The sequence below is a fragment of the Dermacentor andersoni genome, chromosome 10 (assembly GCF_023375885.2).
Source record: "Dermacentor andersoni chromosome 10, qqDerAnde1_hic_scaffold, whole genome shotgun sequence".
Taxonomy (NCBI): domain Eukaryota; kingdom Metazoa; phylum Arthropoda; class Arachnida; order Ixodida; family Ixodidae; genus Dermacentor; species Dermacentor andersoni.
Genome location: NC_092823.1, coordinates 135,624,531 through 135,646,926, shown reverse-complemented (window position 1 = coordinate 135,646,926; position 22,396 = coordinate 135,624,531). Strand labels below are relative to the sequence as shown.

The 22,396-nt window shown below is 46.7% G+C and overlaps 1 long non-coding RNA gene across 2 annotated transcripts in view; it reads right to left on the bottom strand.

The window, feature by feature from the left end:
* LOC129388130 (uncharacterized) overlaps window positions 1–20,665 on the bottom strand; it is a 159,017-nt gene extending 138,352 nt beyond the window's left edge. Inside the window, exon 1 of one of the 2 annotated variants that reach the window (XR_011890696.1) lies at window positions 20,580–20,665. This is a non-coding gene — a long non-coding RNA (uncharacterized lncRNA). Of the gene's footprint in view, window positions 1–11,550; window positions 11,689–20,579 lie in introns of those variants that run through there. The other variant, XR_011890697.1, reaches the window with a different exon arrangement.
* Between the last annotated feature and the right edge of the window lie 1,731 nt (window positions 20,666–22,396).

Sequence of the window (22,396 nt, the reverse complement as noted above, 5' to 3'; positions counted from 1 at the left end):
GTACAGACGGCAGGTGGCATTAAACGTATAGGGCATACACGCTTCGGGACGCCACCGCGCCGGTCGGCCGCGCTGCGGGGTAAAAAAAATATACATACAGCAAAGATGGAAGCCCAAGTGCGTCATGAAAAATGAAGAAGTCGGCGGGGGGGGGGGGGGCTTCGATCGCTTTGGCCTCGGACGGGGATGCGAACTGGCACGTTCACCGCGAGTTTAAGCGAACGCGATTGAGACTTGCTGTTTCACTGCTCTTGCAAACTCGCGATTTCGCTTCAAAGCGAAACTTTCTTTGCTTATCCGTTAATATCATACCTTTGTCTTGCCTTAATTTTTGTAGAAGTATACAGTATATATATGAGGTCCTCTACATTTTTTGTAATCGTGTTTTTAATTGAGACATTTTCTCGCAGCATTTGCTCTTTAATGCTAATTCTATTCGCCCCGCCACCCACCATAACTTGCTATTGCCTATTATCCGTACTGGTCATGGTGAATACACGTTGCCTTTTTCCTCAATTTGATTTTGCGATAGTTTAGACACATATGAAATTGCAACTACCTTAGAAATGTTCTAGAGAAAATTAAAGCATTTTCTGTTTTTAACCGCGTATAATCCCGTCCATCTTAGAACACTGCCTGGTCTTATCTTAATAAACTGTTCTGACGCTAAGCCTGGTGTTCGCAGTGGATGATGACACTCAACACTAATAAATGTAAGTACATGTCTTTTCACCGCAATCGCAATCCCTTTGTTTTCGAATATACTGACCTCGTCCAGTGTTACAAATACTTAGGTGTCACCGTATCTGAAGGTTTATCCTGGCGTCTACACGTGAATAACCTGATATCATCGGCTAATAAAACACTAGGTTTCTTAAAACCTCACCCGTGGGAAGCTCCACAACACGTCAGACTACAAGCTAGCTTACATTTCACTCATCAGAACTAAACTGGAATAGTCATCGGCCATCTGGAACCCTCATCAAGCGTATTTAACAAATGTAACCGAATCTGCGCAACACCGGGCTACCACGTTCATTCACTCTTCATACTCATACGCCGTTAGCATATCAACTCTGAAATTGCAATGAGGTTTGCGTAATCTTTCTACTCACCACCGCATTGCCAGTCTTGTCTTGTATCACAAGTTCTTTTGTTCATCACTAAGACAAGAACCATACATCCGCACCCCCACCACGCGGATCCCATTGCGTCGGCCACCCTCTTCAAGTTTTGCGTCCACGAGCTCGTACCACCAACTTCATGCACTCATTTTTTCACGAGCAGCAACTGACTGCTGGAACGGCCTTCCCCCCCATGTCGCTGCCATAACCTGCCCATCAACATTTCCGACCGCTGTAAACGCTTGCATATTGTAAGCCTCACCCCTTATGTAACACCCCAAAATAGGCCTTTAAGGAAAATAAAGTGATGTGATGTGATTTGAAGCGACGTGACAAGCGCACGCCTTCCTACCCTGGACCCTGATTCACAGCTCCGTATCCCGTCGGGCCTCCCACCACGTGACTGCACCCTATAGGCCACCTATGGCTTGGAGTAACATTTTCAAATACCTACTCACTTGTCGTGGGAATGGCCAATGGCCGACCTCATGACTTCTGCAGCGAAACGATCGCGCACCTTCTTTGTGAATGCCCTCGTTTCAACCCGCAAAGAGCTGCCTTAACTTTCAGCCACAATAGGCCTACTTGACAGGCGCCCATTCACGGAAAGCAAAATTATTGGAAACTGGCCTATACACGAACATCAGCGCGATCCACTATGAAGGCACTACTGCGTTATTTGAGAGATACCGTACAGCGGGACAAGTTTTGACTGTGCATTGTGTGACGTTGAATGTATTAGTGGGACGTTGACACTGTGTAGGACTATATGTAACGGCTTCGCAGACTGCGTGACAGCGCCCACAGAGACAGTTCAGCATTTTTTTTCTTCTTTTTCTCTCATCCTTCGCTACCTTCTGCCCCTTTCCCGGCACAGGATAGCCAGCCAGAGATATCCTCTGGTAAAAACCTCCCTGTCCTTGGTTTTCTCTCATTCTATCTCCGCATTGGATTTTACTTATTTTACCTATAGCATAGGAGGTCCCGCCCGCGATGCTTAAACCTCTGGATTGTATGTGCACAAATTTATGTCATTTCTAGCGTCTGCAGTTAATTTTAATTTGAATCCCCTAGGCCTTTCACGTGGCTGCTGGCTGTGTCCATATCTCGCGGGACGCTGCCTCTATAGAGCACGAAGCCTTAACCGACCGAATCAGTGAGCGCAGCTGTTCTCTGCGTATTAGAACATTCACTCACGGCATGACATCTGTACATATAGTGAGATGTTATTTATAAATAACACGCACATCTTAATGGCATAACACACGCTATTCGACGGCGATTGTTGGCCTTTCTTAACTTTATTATTTTCGGACTGTCCAAGTCTTGGGTCCCCCGACCACCAGCCACGGGGCATCTGCCCATTAATGGCCAGTCCCACAGAATGGGCATGCATGCCATTGCGACGGTATACTATCGTTAGGAGCATTCAAATATGCAGGCGCTCCTCGTGAACACTCTCCCCTCGACAAACGTCATGCGTCGCCCTCGTCCTCGCGACGTCGCTGCGTTGACGTCCGCCAGAGACGGTGCTCGCACTTCGGAACAGCTTGCGAACAGCGCAGCTCATCGAGTAAACACGTGCGTTAAAGTATTGACGCATGAACACAACTTAGACAACTGTATGCGCTTCGAACTTAGCTTTATAGCATTTAAATACCCGCTTCACGAAGGCTTCGCTCTACAGATTACAACATGTCCGTCTGATCTGCATAGTGTTGTATCTGCCCAAGTCACTGTTGACCGCTCTTTGATTTACATCAGCAATGTGCTTGCGCATTGCGGGTTTTTCTTTCTTTTTTGTAGGTGCGCCTTTCTTGCATTGTTGTCTGTTCTGTTACCCGCACATATACTGTCGTGCCGTTGCGAAAACGTTGGTACATGTATAAAAATACATGCGTAACTTTTCTTTTTTTCATGTTGCTTGTTTCTTCTGGTAAGCAAAAGTTATGTATTACACACCAAAATTATTACATATGTATAAATTGCAATTAGGAATAAACGAGTAGATAAACATATATGTAAGTAAATATGTAAATAAATAAATAAATAAATAAATAAAGAAGCGATGAGTGCGTGATCTTTTTTACAATGACAAAATATTAACAACCGTAAACGTTAAGGAATGCCACAGTCAGTAAATGAGTAAAAGAAATGTCCTTAATACGGTGTCTTGAAGCGACAACTGTCTCCCACATATTTTGGAGAGAAAAAGAAACACGTCGCGCGGTCGCTTTGTACCATCCGAACTAACCAGGGGGCTCGGAGATCGCACAGCGAAGGCGAATCAATCAACTACTCGAAGAGCACGCGAATATATGGCATCCTTTGTAGCTTCTATCGGGTTGACGACAGAGTTTTCTTTCCCTCCGCCTTGCGGGCTTCGGCAGCACTGTTTAGTACTACGCCTCTTTCTTTTGTTCTACCGGCTGCGTGATGGCCCTCTGCCGCTGACCTCGACGTCACCGGTTCGCTTTACGTCCACGGCGGCCACACTCCCGATGTGAGGCGGAATGCAAAGAAAAAAAAAAATGCTCCATCACTGAGCATCGATAAGTAGCGGCGCGCAACGAGGTTCGTACAGCGCTCGGTGAATTACGGGGGGGCAGAGGTTTGCGTCTGCATCAGTTTGTAAGTCCCTCTCCCCGTAGTACCTGCACACCTCCCGCTCCTCTTTTCGAAACCCTTCAAACAGAAAATGTTATTTTAATAATTAAAATTTTTGTTATTGGTGCCCCTTGTTATCGAGACAATTTTAACCTTATCTACGTGCTTAAACCTGAAAAAAAAAAAGAATTTTGTAATTTTTGAACTCCGTACTTTTTTGTTAACAAGTGGTAAATTTGCCTCTCAGGTACTCCAACAGCTATAACTAATTAAAATTGCTTTATCGTATGATCATTTGCCGTTTAGTTACATATGACATTGTGATGTGCAATGAACTAGAATAAAGAGTATTTAATAAGTACGTAGGTAATTATCCTTGAAAGACCGAGCACACACAAAGAAACACTGGCTTTTTGCGAGGCTAGGTTTTGAGATAACGGGCCATCGTATGAAACTTTGGGGCTTATCTTGTCCCACAACAATAATCGCGTCATCTGTCTTGCCCGCGTTTCCTTTCTTTAACGCTGCGAGCCCTTCCCAGCCACGAACGAGTTGCCCGTTAAGGCCGATCCACACGACGGACCAAGTCTGCGGGCCGATCCGTCACGTGATGCGACGTCACGGCCCGCCGCGCTCCGGTCCGGCGCAGAGCACATCCACACGGCGGACCGCCATAGCAGACGGCAGAGCAGACCAACGACCTACACTCTCGGCCAGAGTGTTATCATTATTATCATTCCGGCTCGAGTCCCACACAGCCGGGAACTGCTCAACGAGGTGTACAAAATAAAAAACCTCCTCGTGACTCCAAGAGGACACGGTGTTTAAAAAATATATCTGCTGCACGCACGTGTAGGCGGAACAGCGGACATGAAACGACTGGCTTGACTGGCCTTTGCTGAGCCGAAAACTAGATTGGATTTGGCTGAAGACACTCTGTTGCCGGACAACATTCGTTGGCTAGGCCAAAATCGTTGCGGTTTGCATGCGGTCCGCCGCCAAAACGGAAGCGGGACCCCTCTGGTGCGGGACCCCTCTGGTTCCCCGCCGCCCCGGCACCGGGCGTTTGTGCAGTGTCGGGTGCCGCCGGAGTCCATAAACGGTTCCCGTCAACTAAGGGCAATACTGTGTTCTTGCGTTGGTCGCTCTGTAGCCCCTTGTGGCCTGAGCTCGCGCGCAGCAGCGCGCTAGAGGCTGACGGCTGACGCGACCCTGTGGCTCGCTAAGCTCTAAACCGCGGTGGTCGGTACTCCTGTGAGACCCGAAGACCCCACAAATGTAAGCATTGTTCGCTTGACTTTGCTGAGTGATTGTAGCTTCTGCCTTACGGGGGTATGCTAGCTTACGAGAGTATGAGCCATTGATGATGATAGTTCTTGTGTGCTCACACGAAAATTCTCGGGTGCCTTATAGCCACATACAGCTCCGCTGTAGAAAGGAAGCAATAAACAGTCGGATACGCTCGCACCGAGACAAAGGAACAATTTTTTCTTTCGTGAACCTTCCTCCGTCTTGCGGCCTCCTACAGAGCTCATTTCACTTCCTTCTATAAAATTCACTTTTCAGTGGCTCCCAGACCACTGCGGCATCATGGGCAACAAACATTCCGATGAAGCTGCAAGGAGGACTCACGAAAATGCAATGAAGGAACCCATCCCGCTATCAAGAACCGATGGAGCAACAAATCTTCGCATACCCGCGCGTGATGGCACACGACCTATGTGCCACACGCCAGGTGTCGGCATACTCGACTGCACCGCCTTGACCCATCCCTCCGACTGCGCATTCCATGTGGACTATGCCTAATCGAGACAACTGTTCCCTGTCGACTGTGGTTTGGTGTATCTTCTACAAACGCACTTGCTAGCCGCATCAGAATGGCTGGCAGTGTTGCCTGCGATAGCTGCGGTAGCGAGGAAACAATGGAACATACCCTCTGTCATTCTCCCTGCTACAGCTCCCAGAAACAGTAGCTCGTGTAGTTGGCATGCCTCGACGACCGGTCTCTTTCTCAGCAGACGATCTTGGAGCGCCTACTGATGCGGTCTTTACACCAAAATGTGACGAAGGTGTGCGTGCGTGCGCGTGTGTGTGTGTGTGTGTGTGTGTGTGTGTGTGCGTGTGTGTTTGCGTGTGTGTGCGTGTGTGTGTGTGTGTGTGTGTGTGTGTGTGTGTGTGTGTGTGTGTGTGTGTGTGTGTGTGTGTGTGTGTGTGTGTGTGTGTGTGTGTGTGTGTGTTTTAATCTCCCTCTCTTTCTGTAGTGTGGGCACTTTTCTTAATCTTTCTGTCTCCCGTTATCCTTTCCCCAGTGCAGGGTAGCAAACTGGATATCTAACTTCGGTTAACCTCCTTGCCTTTCGTATCTCATTTATCCCTCTTCAATAAACTTCGTGTGGACATTTAGTTTGCATAAAACAACCTGAATATCCTCTTCGTGTTTCGTTCGTGTCTAGCGCTCTGCGCTGACGCAACGTTTGCAAGGACGATCGTTCTATTTGCTCTTTCGAAGTATAGATTGGGCACGAGACTACGGATTTCAAGGACGTTTGTCTGACGACCACCTACATGCGTCATATGTCTGGGAGAAACAGATCGTCGTCATACTCAATGAGCCTTTGACATTCTAAAGTGCGTTTGTTCTTTTTTAACCATTTCTGTCTCACTTTCTTAATTCCGATAAGATTCGTGTATTCACCTAACGCCGGAAACACGTAACGTTTTTTTTTCCTTTTCTTTAAACTATCCACTTAGCAAGCGAAAAAAATGATTCAAGAATCGATTATTAAGGAATGGAGTAAAAAAGAACTACAGGGAAGAAAATTAACGTTGATTCAATAACGTGATTGGTTCTATCGTAAAAGGCTTCGATGAATCACTAATGTATTCTGTCAGCGCATGCTCACGAAAATGTAGGCAGCCGCAAAAGGGCGCAATTAACAATTCACACTATCTGTCTGCCCTTGATTAAGAGAAAAAGTGCGGAACTCCAATATCACGTTAATGGAGGCCGCCTTTTGAATACTAATGAGGTCGTTCGTATAAGTAGAGTTTACCTTAATAAAACGCTTTTTTTTCTTACAAGCGAACAAATGTTTTATGACTGGACCTCGTACTGAGTTCCGGTGAAAGGCCTCTAGTTTCGCTCACGTCATCACTAGGCATTTTTATCTGTCGCTGCTTTTTTCTCACGATCCCCAGTTGGTATGCACGTAGAAATTGAAATAAAAGACTTGAAGGATATTTAAGGGGACACTAAAGAGAAATCCTAAATCACTTCAGGCTTAGTAGTAGCCCAGGCTTCGTGGGTCTGATCTGGAGATCGCGGGTTCGATCCTGACCGCAACGGCCCATGTGCTTAGTTTGACGCCAGTGTACTTCGATTTAAGTGCACGTTAAAGCACGTTGAAGAAGAGGAGTTAATAATGCAATGCCCAAATTTTAGTGATTCCGCGCGTCGGCGATCTGAGAGCGCTTGCGAGCCCGGAGATGAAAGCGCTGTGGAAGGTGAGAGATACCTATTCGAACCGGTGGCACATGAAGCGAATCGCTTTATCCTTTGGGTGGCCTCGATTCGGTTAGTGTCGCGTTGTTTGTGCGGATTCCAGACTGGAGAAGCGTATTCTAGTAGCGGGTGGACTAGTGATTTACACATCAGTAGTTTAGTACCCCTTGGGGCTGTGCGGCACAGACAGCCTAACCTTTTCAGTGCCTTTGAGGTTATTGAATCTATGTGTTGGGACCAAGACGTGTGAGAACAAGACCAAGGTATTTATATTCATTAACGCTCCGAATGGTGGTATTATTAATTTTGTAAGTAAAAACAGAAGGCGTCGTTTTATTAGTGAAAGTCATAACGACGGTTTTATGGATGTTAATTGTCATTCGCCAGGCAACGCAGCAAGAGCTAAAATTAGAAAGCGATTTTTAAAGTTGTAAATGGTCATAAAAGCAGGCAATTTTATGATATAGTACGCAGTCATCAGCATACAAACGTAAAATTGAGGTTATGTGACGAGACAAATCATTTATAAAGATCAAGAAAAGCAACGGACCCAACACGGAACCTCGTGTCACTCCTGGGGACACTTCTGCCACACTGGAATTAGCTCTGTTAAAGTACACAAATTGGGATCTATGGGTAACTGTAAATCCAGCTGAGAAGGCGGGGGTTGTTAAGGATGGCGTGAAGTTTATACGTCAATTTTGAATTAATCACTGTATCGAATGTCTTTGAAAATTAAGTGAAGATTGCGTCAGTTTGGTTACCCACGTCGAGGTTAATAGAAATGTCATGCGTAAATTCACTTAATTGTGCTAATGTGCTGAATTCGCGTCTGAAGCTGTGCTGGACATTATTTAGTAACGCGTCTTAAGCTGTGCTGGACAATAGTTAGTAATTTATATGAATCAAGGTATTCCATAATGTCTTTGTAAATAATGTGCTCTAACATTTTACACGAGTGAGGAGTTAAAGTAATCCGTCTATAATTAGATATAACGCGTTTGTCGCCGGTCTCGCCGGAAAATAATTCGAGACATTTCTAGTATGAGGGTACTACTGTACAGGACGCCAGGGACTCGCGAAATATGGGAGTAAGGTAACGACAGTTCCATGATGAATATCGTACCACAAACAAGTTCGGAATGGCGTCAGGCCCAGCAGACTTTTTAATATCGAGTTTCAATATTAAGTTCGAAACACTTTCTTCGGTAACGTTAATGTAATTGCGAGTAATGGTGTCTAGTTGGATGACGTTGCCACGAGTGAAAACGGACTGGAAATACTGATTAAATGCATTTGATTTATGAAATGGATCATCGGTAGAATAATTGTCGATCACCACGGAAGTAGCTGTCGTGTCACGTGGTAAAACAGACGACCAGAATTCAGGCAAGAAGCAACTTCTCGGGCGTCCTAAACCAATGCGGATCCACGAATGCGCAACGCGAGCACTGGCGGCGCCCGACGCATGCCGCGGTCTTCCCGAGAAGGAAGCCGCCGGTGCCTCGCCGGCCGTCCGCGGTATGACGTCATCGGCGAAGCCCCTGCGCCTGCCTGCGTGTCGCGGCTGAGCCGCTGGGGTTCAAGCGGGGATTCCGGGGAACCGCGCAATATCGACCTGTGCGCATGCGTCGTGTGCACGGGTGCGCCGCCGGTGAGAAACGGCAGCGCCACACACTCAACCGATGGGCTCAGTCAGGGCTGAGGGAAAAAACTGCCGACATAGTTAATCACTATTATTATTATTATTATTATTATTATTATTATTATTATTATTATTATTATTATTATTATTATTGAATGAATGAATTAGATTTTGTTATTAATAGACAAGATACAGTGCGAGGGAATATTATACAGGAGGTGGTCCAGAGGTCACAGACTGTAATGGAACCTCCTGTACAGCGCATCAGTAAAAATATAAACAGTTGCAACAAATAATGTAAAATATTAAAAAAATCGCAAACGTAGTATTGGTTTAGGTTTGGCAGTCCTAATACAAATCAGCTGCAGACATGCTAGTAAAAAAGTATAATAATTATTATTACATTCGATTAATTACAGAACTATAACGCCATTACAAAAAGTAAATGGATAATGAGACACGATCTAACAAACTTTTATTTGTGTAGCGTAACCAAATGTACATTTGGAAGGGAGAAAAGGAAAATACTTAACTAAGTGGTTGCAGATGATAAAATGTGGTCTTTTAGTTCTCGTTTAAATTGAAATGATTCACATGACTTAATAGTAGGAGGTAGTGTGTTCCAGAAGGAAACGAACGAAAGATGGATACTCGCTTACCATAATTTGTGCGTACCTTGGGAAGAATAAAACTATTGTTTAGTGCAAATCGCATAAGATTAGTATTCATTAGACAAGATTGAGGTATCAGACTTGCGGTGAGCGTTATCTAGTTATCGGTATAAAAACGTACCAAGACTAAAGTTAACAAGTTCGTCCACAGTAAGAATATTATAGTTATGTAATAACTGTTTGGAATTGAAATGGTTAGGACTAAATGTATTTATTCTAACAGCCTGGTTTTGTAATACTTGTAATGATTGTAATAGGCACGATTGTTATTATTATTATTATTGTTGTTGTTGTTGCTGTTGTTGTTGTTGAAGGAGAGAAAGAAGGATGTATTTGAAAACTATAGGCCTATATCCATTTTCTTTATACTCCTATACTGCCCCAACTGGTTAGAAAAATTTCTCTTCGGAGTACTGCTTTCCTTCATTGACAAGTTCTCGATTCTGTCCTCCCATCAGTTTTGTCTTGTCGCTGGTAAAGGTACAATATTACTTCTAGAATCTTTTTCTGATAACATTTTTTCCCGCGTTCTACCGAAACTTGATTAGCATTGCGTTATTCCTGGATAACAGCAAAGGCTTTGGGACAGTTAATCGCGACATTCGGTTGAACAAATTAAATTTATTGGGCTTCCCGGGACCATTTTGTGACACCCTTAAACATTATCTGTCGTATAGATCGCAAACGATAGTATCAGACAATCACTTAGCTCTATTTTGCTTATCAAAGCGTCCATAAACTCAAGCGTCGATTTTATATCCGCTACTTTGTAATATGTTCATGAATGGCCTTTCGTCCACTGTTCCAAAGTGCACTATTTTCCAATACGCCGATAGAAGAACGATAAATGACGTCGGTAGATGAACACATTCATTTGCACAGTAAGGTTTGCTCGCCATGTATTTGTACTTCAGCGGAGTATGTGCAGTGACACATAAAGTACACGGGCGTACATTTTTACCCAAACATGTCGTGGGAAACACATTTAGCGTATGTATGTAGTAAATTAACTGCGGAGTGAATTGTCTGGTTACTTTGTTACTGTAAAAGCATAGCACCCTTTTAGGTCAAAAAAGAAAAAAGAAACAATTGTAGACGCTCTTGCGCGTGAAATATGAAGGTACGGCATCACAATTTTCGCCTTGTGTTCTGCACGTTGGGAGAGACTGGTTGACGCTCTATTAAAAAAAAAGATGCTCCAAAATGTAGAGTACGATTCACCTATACTTTGACATCGAAATATATTTAACGCCGTAGGTATTCCTTCTTTCCACTCGTTGGTTCAAACATTGGTGTTGCGTCATTTTTGTGACTCGGCTTTCAAAGTTGAGCGTAAACCTACGCGCATGCTCAGTTTGAGTTTGCGTTTCACTGTGCCTCGTTTCTCAACGAGATACACTGAGGCACGACGTTGAGTGTACCTTCCTGACATGTTTAACAATCTACCGGAGGGTATTTTGTGAGCAACTCGGAAAAAATTACCGAAATGCAAGATACGAGCACTTTAGCGGTTGAACCCGTTCCGTATTCCAATTTTACCTTGTGTGACATTTATGTGGCAATTGGTTGAAACATTTGGACATTGCAATTTGTTTATCTCTTCGTTTGTTTTAGGCTTTTTTACGGAGACGCTTGAACTCTATGTATTGTTGTATAGGTCAGTGACAGCTGTGCAGTGTTCCTGCTTTCGACAGCAGACGACGCATTTGTGGCACGCAATATAGAGCCACGTGAAACGATGGGAAAGAAGCGACTGCTGTGAGCAATCAAGGGAGGAACCCTCCTTACCGCAGATATCCGTGTTCTCGAGGGGCGCAGGGAATCGTGAAGGCTGGCGAATGCGGTGCAAGATTGAACGAGACTCGGCAGGAGAACGCGCGCACATCGAACCGCCGGCGGTCGCAGGTGGGCCCAGTCGACGCGCTACGGCCGGACGCGCTATGCGCTCGTACACCGCGCGGAGGATACCGCGCAACTTTGCTTCCGTGAAGCGTCGCTTACCTTGAGCACAGCACACTTCAGGCCCCGGTCGGTGTATTCAAACGCGTAACGACGTTCTCCCCTGCTGGCCTCTGCGCGCTGTGGCTCGTCACGTCTCCGCGGTGCGCGAACGCCCGAAACTTGCTCGGCAAGGCAACAACGATTCCTGCAAAGCCACGACCAGCGTACGCATTTGTCCTCATTACCTGCAGATCAGCTAGCCATAGTTCGTGATGTGCGCAAAGTGTGCTGCCAGTCATCGCCTGTGCAGTCTTGCAGTGCGGCAGCGAGAATGTACAGATTTATTTTCAGAGAAACCGGCAAATGTAGCGGGGGAACGGCCTCGGGGTCTAACTTGCGAAGTTCGTTATGAACTCCGCAAGAGCGCTAGAGCGCAATACTGGGACTAAACGACTTGGGCAACGGTACACCGCGAAGGCATGTACATCCCCAATGGATCCGTTGCTCGGATCACCAACGCGGTTGCGCGGTTGCGCGCCTAAGGCGAGAAATGTAAACGAGAGAAACTGACCCGACAAGATGGCGGAGTGACGCCAACTTTCGGCGTCACTGAGCTTCACAAAGAGTGACGTCAGGTTCTCTCCTCAGTTTTCCCTTCCTCCATGTTCTCTTCCTTGTTCTCGCCCGTTCGGCACAGTGCTGACAACTCTTGTGAAGTTTCTCTAGATCCAAAGATTTCAGTCGGTGTTGAATGAAGTATTTCCAAATCTACCAAAAATTTGTGGAGAGAAGAATAACTCAGAGATGCGAAAAACCGCTGCTACGACGTCGTGATGACCCATAGGTGAAACTGCTGACGTGACGGCGTGTTTCGATTTCAGTCAGCCCAAATTAGCTTCCGAGCCACCAGCGCCGATGACCGACGGCGTACCTTGCGGCGTTTTTACCAGTGCTGCACTGAAGAATGTCGCAAGCGGGGCTCTGGACAGATGGCCTTTTCACCGCACCTCCGATGAAAATAAAGCTTTCTCCCTCCGACTTGGCTGTGCCAAGTATGACTCGTGGTCGCTCTGCGGCGCAGCTAGTGAACGCGTCTCGCCAAGTAAACGACAAGGTGTGTACGCCTTTGGCTATTCCAGGGAACGCAGCTATAATGTCGATTTATGCACCATTTGAATGAAATATATATCAGTAACCGGCAAAAAAAATTAACACTGAAATACCAAACACAGCAGCACACGCAAATCTCGGTACAATCGGACCCACACATGTAGCGTTGAGATCGGCAAGGCGCGATCGGGGCGCTGCCCAGCCGATTATGCACGCAAATTTACCTGGAACCGTTCATAGACAGAACAACTTTGTACGGAGTCGCATTTTAGAGTCCCGTTGATCGCGGGTTTCGGTGAGTTGGGACGTGGAGAAAATAAAGAAACTGGACGCGTATCGCGCGTGCTTCACTGCAAACTACTTGTAAGCACGTAAGCGTGGTTGTGCTGATCCCTTACGTCACAGAATGCAAGAAAAAAACTTATCGCGTATACTTTATACTGGTTGCCGTGAGGTGGCACAATGTTTTGACATTGCCACATTCTATAAGAGTCGTCCGGTGCCAACCTCATAGCAATTCGAGGTTCCGTGCCAATCTTGGCATTTTGCATGCTGCTGTGCGAAGTATAAACCTGCTGGAGTCTTCTGTGAATATATATATAGTTTCAAGCAGGAGGCTGTGTTCTTAGCCCGAAGAACGGGTTAGCACAACTTGCACTGCAACATCATTGCAGCTTGAGTGCGGGGACCGACTTATTTAAATTTATAAAAACAAGCTTGGAAATAAGTTCAAATTATACATTTGCAGTCTATCTGCCTAACAAAATGTTTATCTTAACAAAAGCAGTATTGACAAAGTCAGCAACTGCATCCTAAAAAATCTAGGGAAATGTAGGAACGTTCTTAATCCGGTTTAGGGGAAAACTGACTTCAGAGCTATGCAGCACATAGTTCAACGCTTCGGTTCATTACTTCGTCACGTACCATCAACCTCAAACTGCTCTCGCTTCTATGGAGCACTTTCTCACTAACTGTCCACAATATACGTATGAATCATGTGATCAACTGCGAAATAACTTGCGCGAAAAGTTAGTTACTCTGGTAGACGCAATTTTGCAGAAACAAAAATACTTGATCCATGGTCATGCCACGCTAAACAGACATGGGCTTTGACAGCCACACGGGATTTCCTGGTGGCTTCAGATGCTTGCGAACTTTGCTGCTTATGTTCAGCGCTTGCTTTCTAGACCACTTGAACAATGACAACCGTGTGTTCACGTGTTATAGCGCATTGTTCGCACTCAGGTGAGCATGAACTTCTGTTACTTAGTGCGGGTGCACATAAAACGCACTCCATATTGTATTGTTTACATTCCCGTTGTCTGTTTTTTTCTGATGTAATTGCATGGGAAGGTAGGCTACGTTAAAGCCGGCTATCTCTAAATCCAAAATTTTGTTACTGGAGCAACAACAAAATAGGAAAACGAGAAAAAAATATCAACAAGCACAATAGTAGGCCGAGTATGTTTATGCGTCTGTGGTATGTGTCTGTGTGTACTATACAGGGAAAGCCTCAATTGTGCCTTGGGTAACCTGCTCCCGGTGTAGCCTTACGTTCCCATTTGTTTGCTGTTGAACGACAAGCTGCGGTTCTCGAGAGCGACGTGGCCTGTGCGTGTAGACCTAAGTGCGAACACCGTAGCGTTGTGCGGCAACCTGGCTGGTCATAGGTGTCTGCATAGTTTTCCGCTTGCAACGTGCGACTATCCACGTCGGGACCAGTCTTCTGGTTTCTCACTAAAAAGGAGAATTGACCTAATCAATCCTAAGCCAAGTGCGTTATGTCATTGTATTTGTGGACTTCCTTCATAATTTCCTGCGTCAATTCTTCTATTAGTATATGTTTTCTATTTTCACGAGTTCACGGTTTCTTCGCAGCTAATTTTTCATTTACCTAGCTTCTACAGTAAATTATTCCTTTGTTTTGTAATACTAGGACATACTTCGGAGTAGCTAGGAAAATATCCAGCAGGCGACGTTGACGGGTTGTATTTTTTTTCCATCATAAATATTTGAAAATATAACTAAGATTTCCCGTTTCCAGGTAGAATTTTGTATCGTGTGGCGATTACTGGTTTAAAGCCCCGCATAGTGGTTTTCATTGTCAACCCTTTTCACCTTTCTTTTATAAATGGCAACAAAAATGCAATAAATTAATGCGTTTGATAATTTTAAAGGAGTACTGACGTGGCCTTCTCCACTTGTTACCTCTAGTGTGTGTTAAATGAAGGTCGAGACCCTTTAAACCTTAGGGAAAAGTATTAGCAAGCACCTGAGCGCCCTAAATTACTGCAATACTTGTTTCGACGAACCCCTTTTGGTTCAGTATGCCTCAAAGATGGATGCGTCATGACGTCACGATTAATTGGATCCCTCCGTTCCTGCGGTCGCTGCCACGCGCACGCAAAGCCAGAAGAAACGCGCTGCCCTCTTGCTTATATTCATTCATTCATTCATTCATTCATTCATTATATATTCTTATTACTTCGCCCTGTGCAATGACGTCACGATAATGTCAATGACGCCAGTTTCGGCGTTTCGAGCCCAGCTTTATTATTGAACTAAAATACTGCAGCAGTGTCTCCCAAACTTAACAGTTTCCATGTGGTATCATTTTATCTATACGGGAAGTGTGTGGCAAAGCTCACTGAACTTTGCAAATAAGCGGCGCTGCTGCACGAGTCCCCTGAAACTTACGCCTCATAACTTCCGTCGGATCACGTTGTCACGCGAAGCCCTTTGCAACGCGCCGAACGGTGTTCCCGACGTCGCCCGTGCAAGACGACGACGGTCACGAAACGCCGCCATCATCGGGGCGCCGCCGGCCACGAACGGTGGTGGCAATTTGAGCACCGGTCGTTCCCCACGCACCCGTCGCAAAGCGGCAGCGGTGACCCGGCTTCCGCGCGCTGCTCCGTGCGCGTCTACACGTCGAAAACTCACACGGCCGCGACCTATCGCGTCCAGCTTCACCAGTTGCGTGCAATGAGCTGCAAACGAACGAGTGTCACGCGGCGTTGTTCTTACCTTTTGCCGGAGTTGGTTTTCACCGGATTATCACTGTTATCAAATTGTCAGCTCGGCACAAGATGCGTCTATAGAGCATCCGCAATATTTTCAACGTTACAAGCAAAGGATGCGCGTTCGGGGTGGATCCGCGATTGTGCGCGCGTCGCTTATACTGTACACAATCTCGAACGCATACACACGAGCAGCAGCTCAACAATGCACGACGATTCGTGCATAAAAAGCGGACGCACTCGGCCTCCGAGTTCAGATTTGTTCAGTTTACATCCCCGCGAGGTCTCCCAAGAAGGGTGCGCAACGCTTTTCGGTATATAGATCCGCGTCTTCTCTTTCGTCCTGCGGGCCCGTTTGTGCTGCATGTCACGCGATGCAATACCAGAGCCTATCAGACGGTTATATTGAACTTCGTTGCTGGTTAATAGGGCTTTCTCAACTGTATTCATCAGGATCTAAGCATTCTCAGCTCACTTGCCACCGTCTGCCACTCCCTTTCGCTATCATTATCTGTCCGAAACGGTCTGATTCTTCGTGATGTGTTGCTACTGTCTGGTGGTCTTCGTTTGGTCCCGGAAGAAGGACGTGCAAAGTTTTGAAGCGGCGCCTTGTCTTTGCCTTCGATGCCGTCCTGCGTGCCCCGCTCGCACAACACTCCACGCACTGTGCGTATATAGCTGCTTCTCGTTTTTCCTGTAGTTTCACTAACACTTTGATGCGATTAGCACTCTTGAGATGCTTCACGCAACTGTTGCTCCGAGGCAATCTGGGTATTTAAACGTTTTCCCCGACTTCTTCAATAAAAAAAGAAAACCTTTCAAAATTTCTAAGCACGCTTTATACGCGACGCGTTTCTGAGCATTCGCACGCACTGACGCGCCATGCATTTCGGAGACCACGGCCGGAGTTCGCGGCGGCGCCGCCAGATGGCGCAGCTTAATTTATAGGGAATCGCGAGAGAGCAGAGCGCCCGCTGCAGTGCATGCATGAGGCGTCTCGGTGGTGAAACATGCTGTGTCGCATGCATTGCTTCAATGCTAATCTCACCACCGTGGGCACTCATCGTGAGATGAGTTCTGCCGGAATTTTCTGTTGAGGGTACGTCCTTCCCGTCATTTTGCGGCAAAAAAAAAAAAAATACCTGGTAGGCTACATCAGGGACGCAGCTGCAGTGGGGTACGTGAAACGCCTTGTGCGTGCTACAGACGGTGTATACGTGAACTAGGGCACAGAAATGACGTAACCAAAAACGCAACTTACTTATTCGCACATCAGAACGCTTACATGCTTAACCTATGTTTCAACTAGTGGAACGGCCTAATTCTGTCATCACGCTCACTCGCTATTCCTAGTGGTCCCGTTTGTTTTGCAGAGGGTGTTTGGGTGCTGTAGGTACGGAAATGACCCCCGTGTTGATGGCGCCCGGGGACTGCACTGCGCACCTCGAGCCCGCCGCATTCGTAGATAGTTCGGGCTCATGAGCTTGCCTCAATCTCATATACGCTTGCGCTCCCTATGGTGACAGACACGTTCCGCCGTGGTCAAAGGGGTTGGTCATTCCTCTGTCTTGCTGACCGAGTCCCTTCACGTCATTTTTGAACACCACATACGTGTCGAAAGCAGGGGCGCCATAGTCGAGCAATCGTCAAATTTGCAGCAAGTTGTACACAGACGAGCACCGGCCGTTTCACTTCGATGGATTATACCTAGCATGGCCAGAGTGAGCTCTCTCAAACGCGACCACTCCCGCTCGGATGGACCAACGTACTTCCGTGCTACGCTTCTCGGCCGCCGACTTTCCCCCAGTTTATTATGCATCAAACTCTATACGGGTATATATACGGGAAGAAGACGTTCTCGCTCGAGGCTATAGAGAAAATATATATCGAACGCTGCATGTCGAGTCATGCAAGATGGCGCATACATGCTACGTTTGCCAATTCTTGCAACGTCACAAAAAAGTAAGAACGGTCTGTGTCATGCTGCCTCAAATATCTTGCATGACTCGACATGCAGCAAGCCTGCAGCCTTCGATAGCACTGCGCCGAATTGGTTGGGCGCAGTTGCGCAGCACGGTGAAGCGCCACAGACGATCTCTCTCTCTCTCTCCCTCAGTCGTCGCCAAACTGGACTCACGACATGAATCACACGCAATGAAAAATGCCCGCGCTTTCTGTGTTTTTTCGTCTTCTTTTCCTTTTCCCGGTCCCCTCACATTTCTTATCTTTTTACTTCTTCTATTGTTTCCAAGCGGCAGCGCAACAAAGACGCGGAACGGAGCTGGTTTTATTGAGCATGGCAGAGCGCCAAGGCACCAACAGTGAAGGGGGGCTGGCGTTGCTGAGATATTGCGGGACACGGCCGAAGAAACTGTCCGCGCCGCGCTGCCTGAAAAAAAATGTTTCATCCACAGCCTCGAGAGAGGGAACGTCTTCATCCCGTATAGAGTTCCATCCATATTATAACTGGGGGAAAATCGGCAGCAAAGCTGTCTCTTCTACTTTCATGTTCGATTTCCTTCATTATTAACATCGTGAGGAACCACGTCTGCTCGAGCCGATCCGAGCTATGGCGACGAAGGAGACGCGAGGCGCGCTGCTTGTTATCTATACATGTGAGGAAGATGAGATACCTGAGTTTTATGCGGGACGATGGTATTGACAAGCGCACATCGTCTGTCATTTGTTCATCGTTTCTCCGAGAACCGCTTTTCACTTACTAACAAATGTTAAAGTTGCCGCTCGGCGCAAGGCACACCCGAACATTCTGGACTGTTGTCGCCGAACCTTGCGCAATCAGATTGCACGCGCAACGCGAGCAGTGTTGTACATACCCGAAGGCACGCGAGTACCAGCGATTACGCTGGAATCTTCGACGAATCATGTCGTACAAATAGTCAACGCGCTTGACCCGCAGATAAGATTTTCGACGATCGCCGACTGTGCTCGCCGCTATCGTTGCGCTTTGAATGTAACTCGTTTTTCTGGGCACAGGTTCACCCAATAAAGAGTTAGTTTAGTAACTTACAGTTGTAGCTATAATGTCGGCTCCTTCACCGTCACGACCAAGTGACAATGTGTACTATTCGCACAATTAAATAGACCTTTCCCGGCCTACGTCACGGCGGGCCAGTCACGTGATCTTTTGGTACACGCGGGACTGTTTGGCGGGCAATAAAGCACGTTGCACGAGCGTTTGGATTCGCTGACAGCGTCGTATATCGCGGTTGTTTATCGCACGAAAAAGGTCGGCAGCATTGGCTTTTTTCGTTTCCGAGACGAGAAGCGGCGACAAACATGGCCGCTGGCAATGAGCAGCGACAAATGGTACCCGTTAGGCGTTGACAGAGTTCACTTGCGCTCTTCTCAAACATTCAAACTAAGTGGCTGCTGCCTTGGCAGTAGTGCACTGCAGCTTTTATGCTACACGGTGTCAATTTAGTGCGCTAACACAGGAGGCGAACGACGGGTCGAATGCGGTCACGTTCGCGTTCCCGTGATGAAAACAGTACGTGACACGCCGGCAGCTCTCGACTTGACATTAGTGCGAACTACGCGAACAGTGGTTTGCTACGGTAACGAGCAAGCATTTAAGCGCCCTGACGTATCGATTGTTGCCCACTGTCACACGGGCACTTTTGATGGCTGCTTAGCCAGATCCGGACAGGGTGGCGCCACACGGTTATTTCGCACCGTGATTTTGCTCGATCCGTATCTATTACTTACGGCACACCAGCGTCACTTCATTGAAAAATCGTGCTGAACTACATGTGTTACCATGCATGCCACCGTAAAATCGCTCGCTTATCGCTTCTTCATAAGTTCCACCATCACGCATCACTTCGCGAGGACTTGTTTAGGCCACCCCTAGCATTCTTCCCCGCCGTGATCGCTCTTTTCAAATCGAACGCTTCACGTGTCGCACTTATGCCAGATCGTTCATAGCGGGCACCATAACCGAGTGGAATAACTTGCCATCACACATCGCAACCGTCACCGACATAAATGAATTCCAGAAACTTCTAATCATTAATGAAAGTGCGTAAACCTTTCTTGTGTCATGTCCCCCCCCCCCCCCCTATTTTCTTACACTACAAATGATGTTAAAAATGTTCTTGTCTTCTGTATAACACGCATATCTTTATGATTATTGTTCCTATTTTTATTGCGGTGTTTTGCCTTTTCCTTTTAAGTTCACGTGTTGTGTTGTTTTCTGATTTGTTATACATTAATGACCTGAGTGCTTTCTATGAACCAATTACCCTCCATTTCTCTGTGCTTGTGATTCGTATTCTCTTTATGTACACTTCTGATTATTATAAGTACTACGACAATCTTATTGGCCTTGTATTATTATTTTTTGTGATTATAGTTTATCAGTTCCCGTTTTTTTTCGTCTTTTTACTTATTACTCATTTATTACATCTGTATGCGTTACTGCACCCCCCCCCCCCCTCCCTGTAGTACCCTCCTGCGAGAGGACCTTTAGGGGTATTCTGAATAAATAAATAAATAAATAAATAAATAAATAAATTCAATCGGGATCGCGCTTCTTGATGGCTATCACAGATGTCGGTCATCTGAACCCTCAATGCTCAGTGACCTCGATCCAACGTCCGCACGTGCCCTCCATGGCAAGGTCACACGCCTTCAGCTGGTTTCACACGACGGACCGAATTCCGCGGAGGAGCATGACGTGGCCGACCTGCAGCGAACTGCGCCGCCAGCAGCTCATTTCCTTGTGTGCAGTGCGTAATAGGTAGGCACTGAGCCACGCAATGCTCGTTCGCGCATTTTAATCGCGTGAATCCAGCTTAAGCGAGTGCTACGATTTCACTGCTACGGTAGTTTATGGTCCAGGAATGTTCACGCGGTATACACAAGTGTCGCGAAATCGCACGTTCTGCCAACACTTGTGATCGTTTTTCCAGCTAGCTATGAGGAAAGGACCAGGCTCACCGCAGGCGAAAAGCTTCTAGACGCACCGCTGACGGGCGGCTTCTGGCAGCCGCTCACGTACTCGGACAAATCCATCGCAGCAGATAACCTGGTTGCCACGGAGCGAGGGAAATGTGTCGCCTCTTTTCACATGTCTCGCCCTTCGCTATGCGCATGGACCGTGACGTCACACTATTTAAGAAAGGGAAATGTCCCTTGAAACGCGAAGAAATAGAAAGCGACTAGGGTGGTTTATTGGTTTCTCCAGCTTCGCCTGAATTTATAACAGCGGGCAAATTCAAGCTCCATCATGGTCCCCACCATGCTTCAATGAGGGCTGCGGTACAATTTCGCATAGCACTCCCTCATACATTGGTGGTGAAGCAGCGTACTGACAAGGACAACGTGAAGACACACAAGAAAACACGACACTCTAGTTTCGTGTTTTCTTGTGTGCCTTCGCGTTGTCCTCGTCAGTGCGCTGCTTCACCACCAGTGTGATGATGATGATTAATCGCCGACTCGCCCAACTTTCCACATCACTGAGCGCTCCCTCGTGGTAACCAGAAACCGGTGCTTCGATAGGAACGTTTTTTTTTTCCCGCATTTCAATTTATGTTGATAGTGTGATACTCTCCTGTGTCGGCTTGCATAACTGCTGCTAGGTTCAGGAGGCGTGCAATTGATTACTCGATACTCTGTGAAACCATTAGTAACGCATTTATCGAAGTATATAGGCACCTCCTATTCCCTTCTAGGAAAAATTTCTGCCGTGCCCTAAGCTACTAAATACGTGATGCAGTCACACTGTGTAAATATTTCAACTGTATTAGCGCTCATTCATTCATTCGCATCGCACATAAAACACCGCCTGCGAAAGGACACGACACATGCTCTAAAGCTGTGTGTTGACACCTGCCCTTGCAATATGTCGTACCAAGAAAACCGAATTCGCCCACGTTGTTATTTTCACTAACTTACGTTGCCGACCGAGTAGCTGCATTAAATTATTATCTTCATGGAGCTGATCAGTTTATCCACCAAAAAGGGCACGACTTTAATGACGTCATGCAATATTTATGTTTCTGCAGTGTGCCGCTCACAAGCTTTGACGAAACGCAAGCACCTACTTAACCAGGTGGATGCACAGTGTGTGAGACGTCTACGCAGCCATGTCACAAGCACGAAGACGATGTGCGATGCTTGTAGAAGGAAAAATGGCGATGAGGAGAGGACTGGGGTGTACGCACGCAAAATTACATGTCTAGAGGCAGTTAAGGATTCTGTACCCCAGAGTCGCGCATCTACAAAGTTCACCGGCAGAGAATGAGCACCCACCCAGTGGCCCTTACCGCGTGGCTAAATTAATGAAAATCAAGTAAATCCGAGAGTCCGTTGAACATAATGAGCTATTCGAATAACATTTCGGTCTGCTTTAAAAATACCACTGAGCCGACATTAAACGCGTATGTTCAGGTTTTATGTAACAATTTATTTTTGTAGCACAGAATCGAGGTGGCGCTTACAGTCCGTATACTTTTTCGGCCAGCATACAAGAGGCCCTTTGCGGGTACTTGCATTCGGTGCACACAAAACGTGCGTACATATATCCACAAATATATCCGCCGAGATATCGATCGACCCGGCGCCAGGCAGCAGCAGCCACGCCAAGCCCGGTATATACTGCAATGAAACCTTCACGAAATGCAGTCGCCAAGTCAACGCGTCGGCGAAGGCAGCTGCGTGAACCTTCGAATCGCCGAGGGCTGTGGTCAATCTTTCGTGCCATCGGCGCCCTCAGCCTAGGCGACCTAGTATACGTTTATGCACGCAACGCG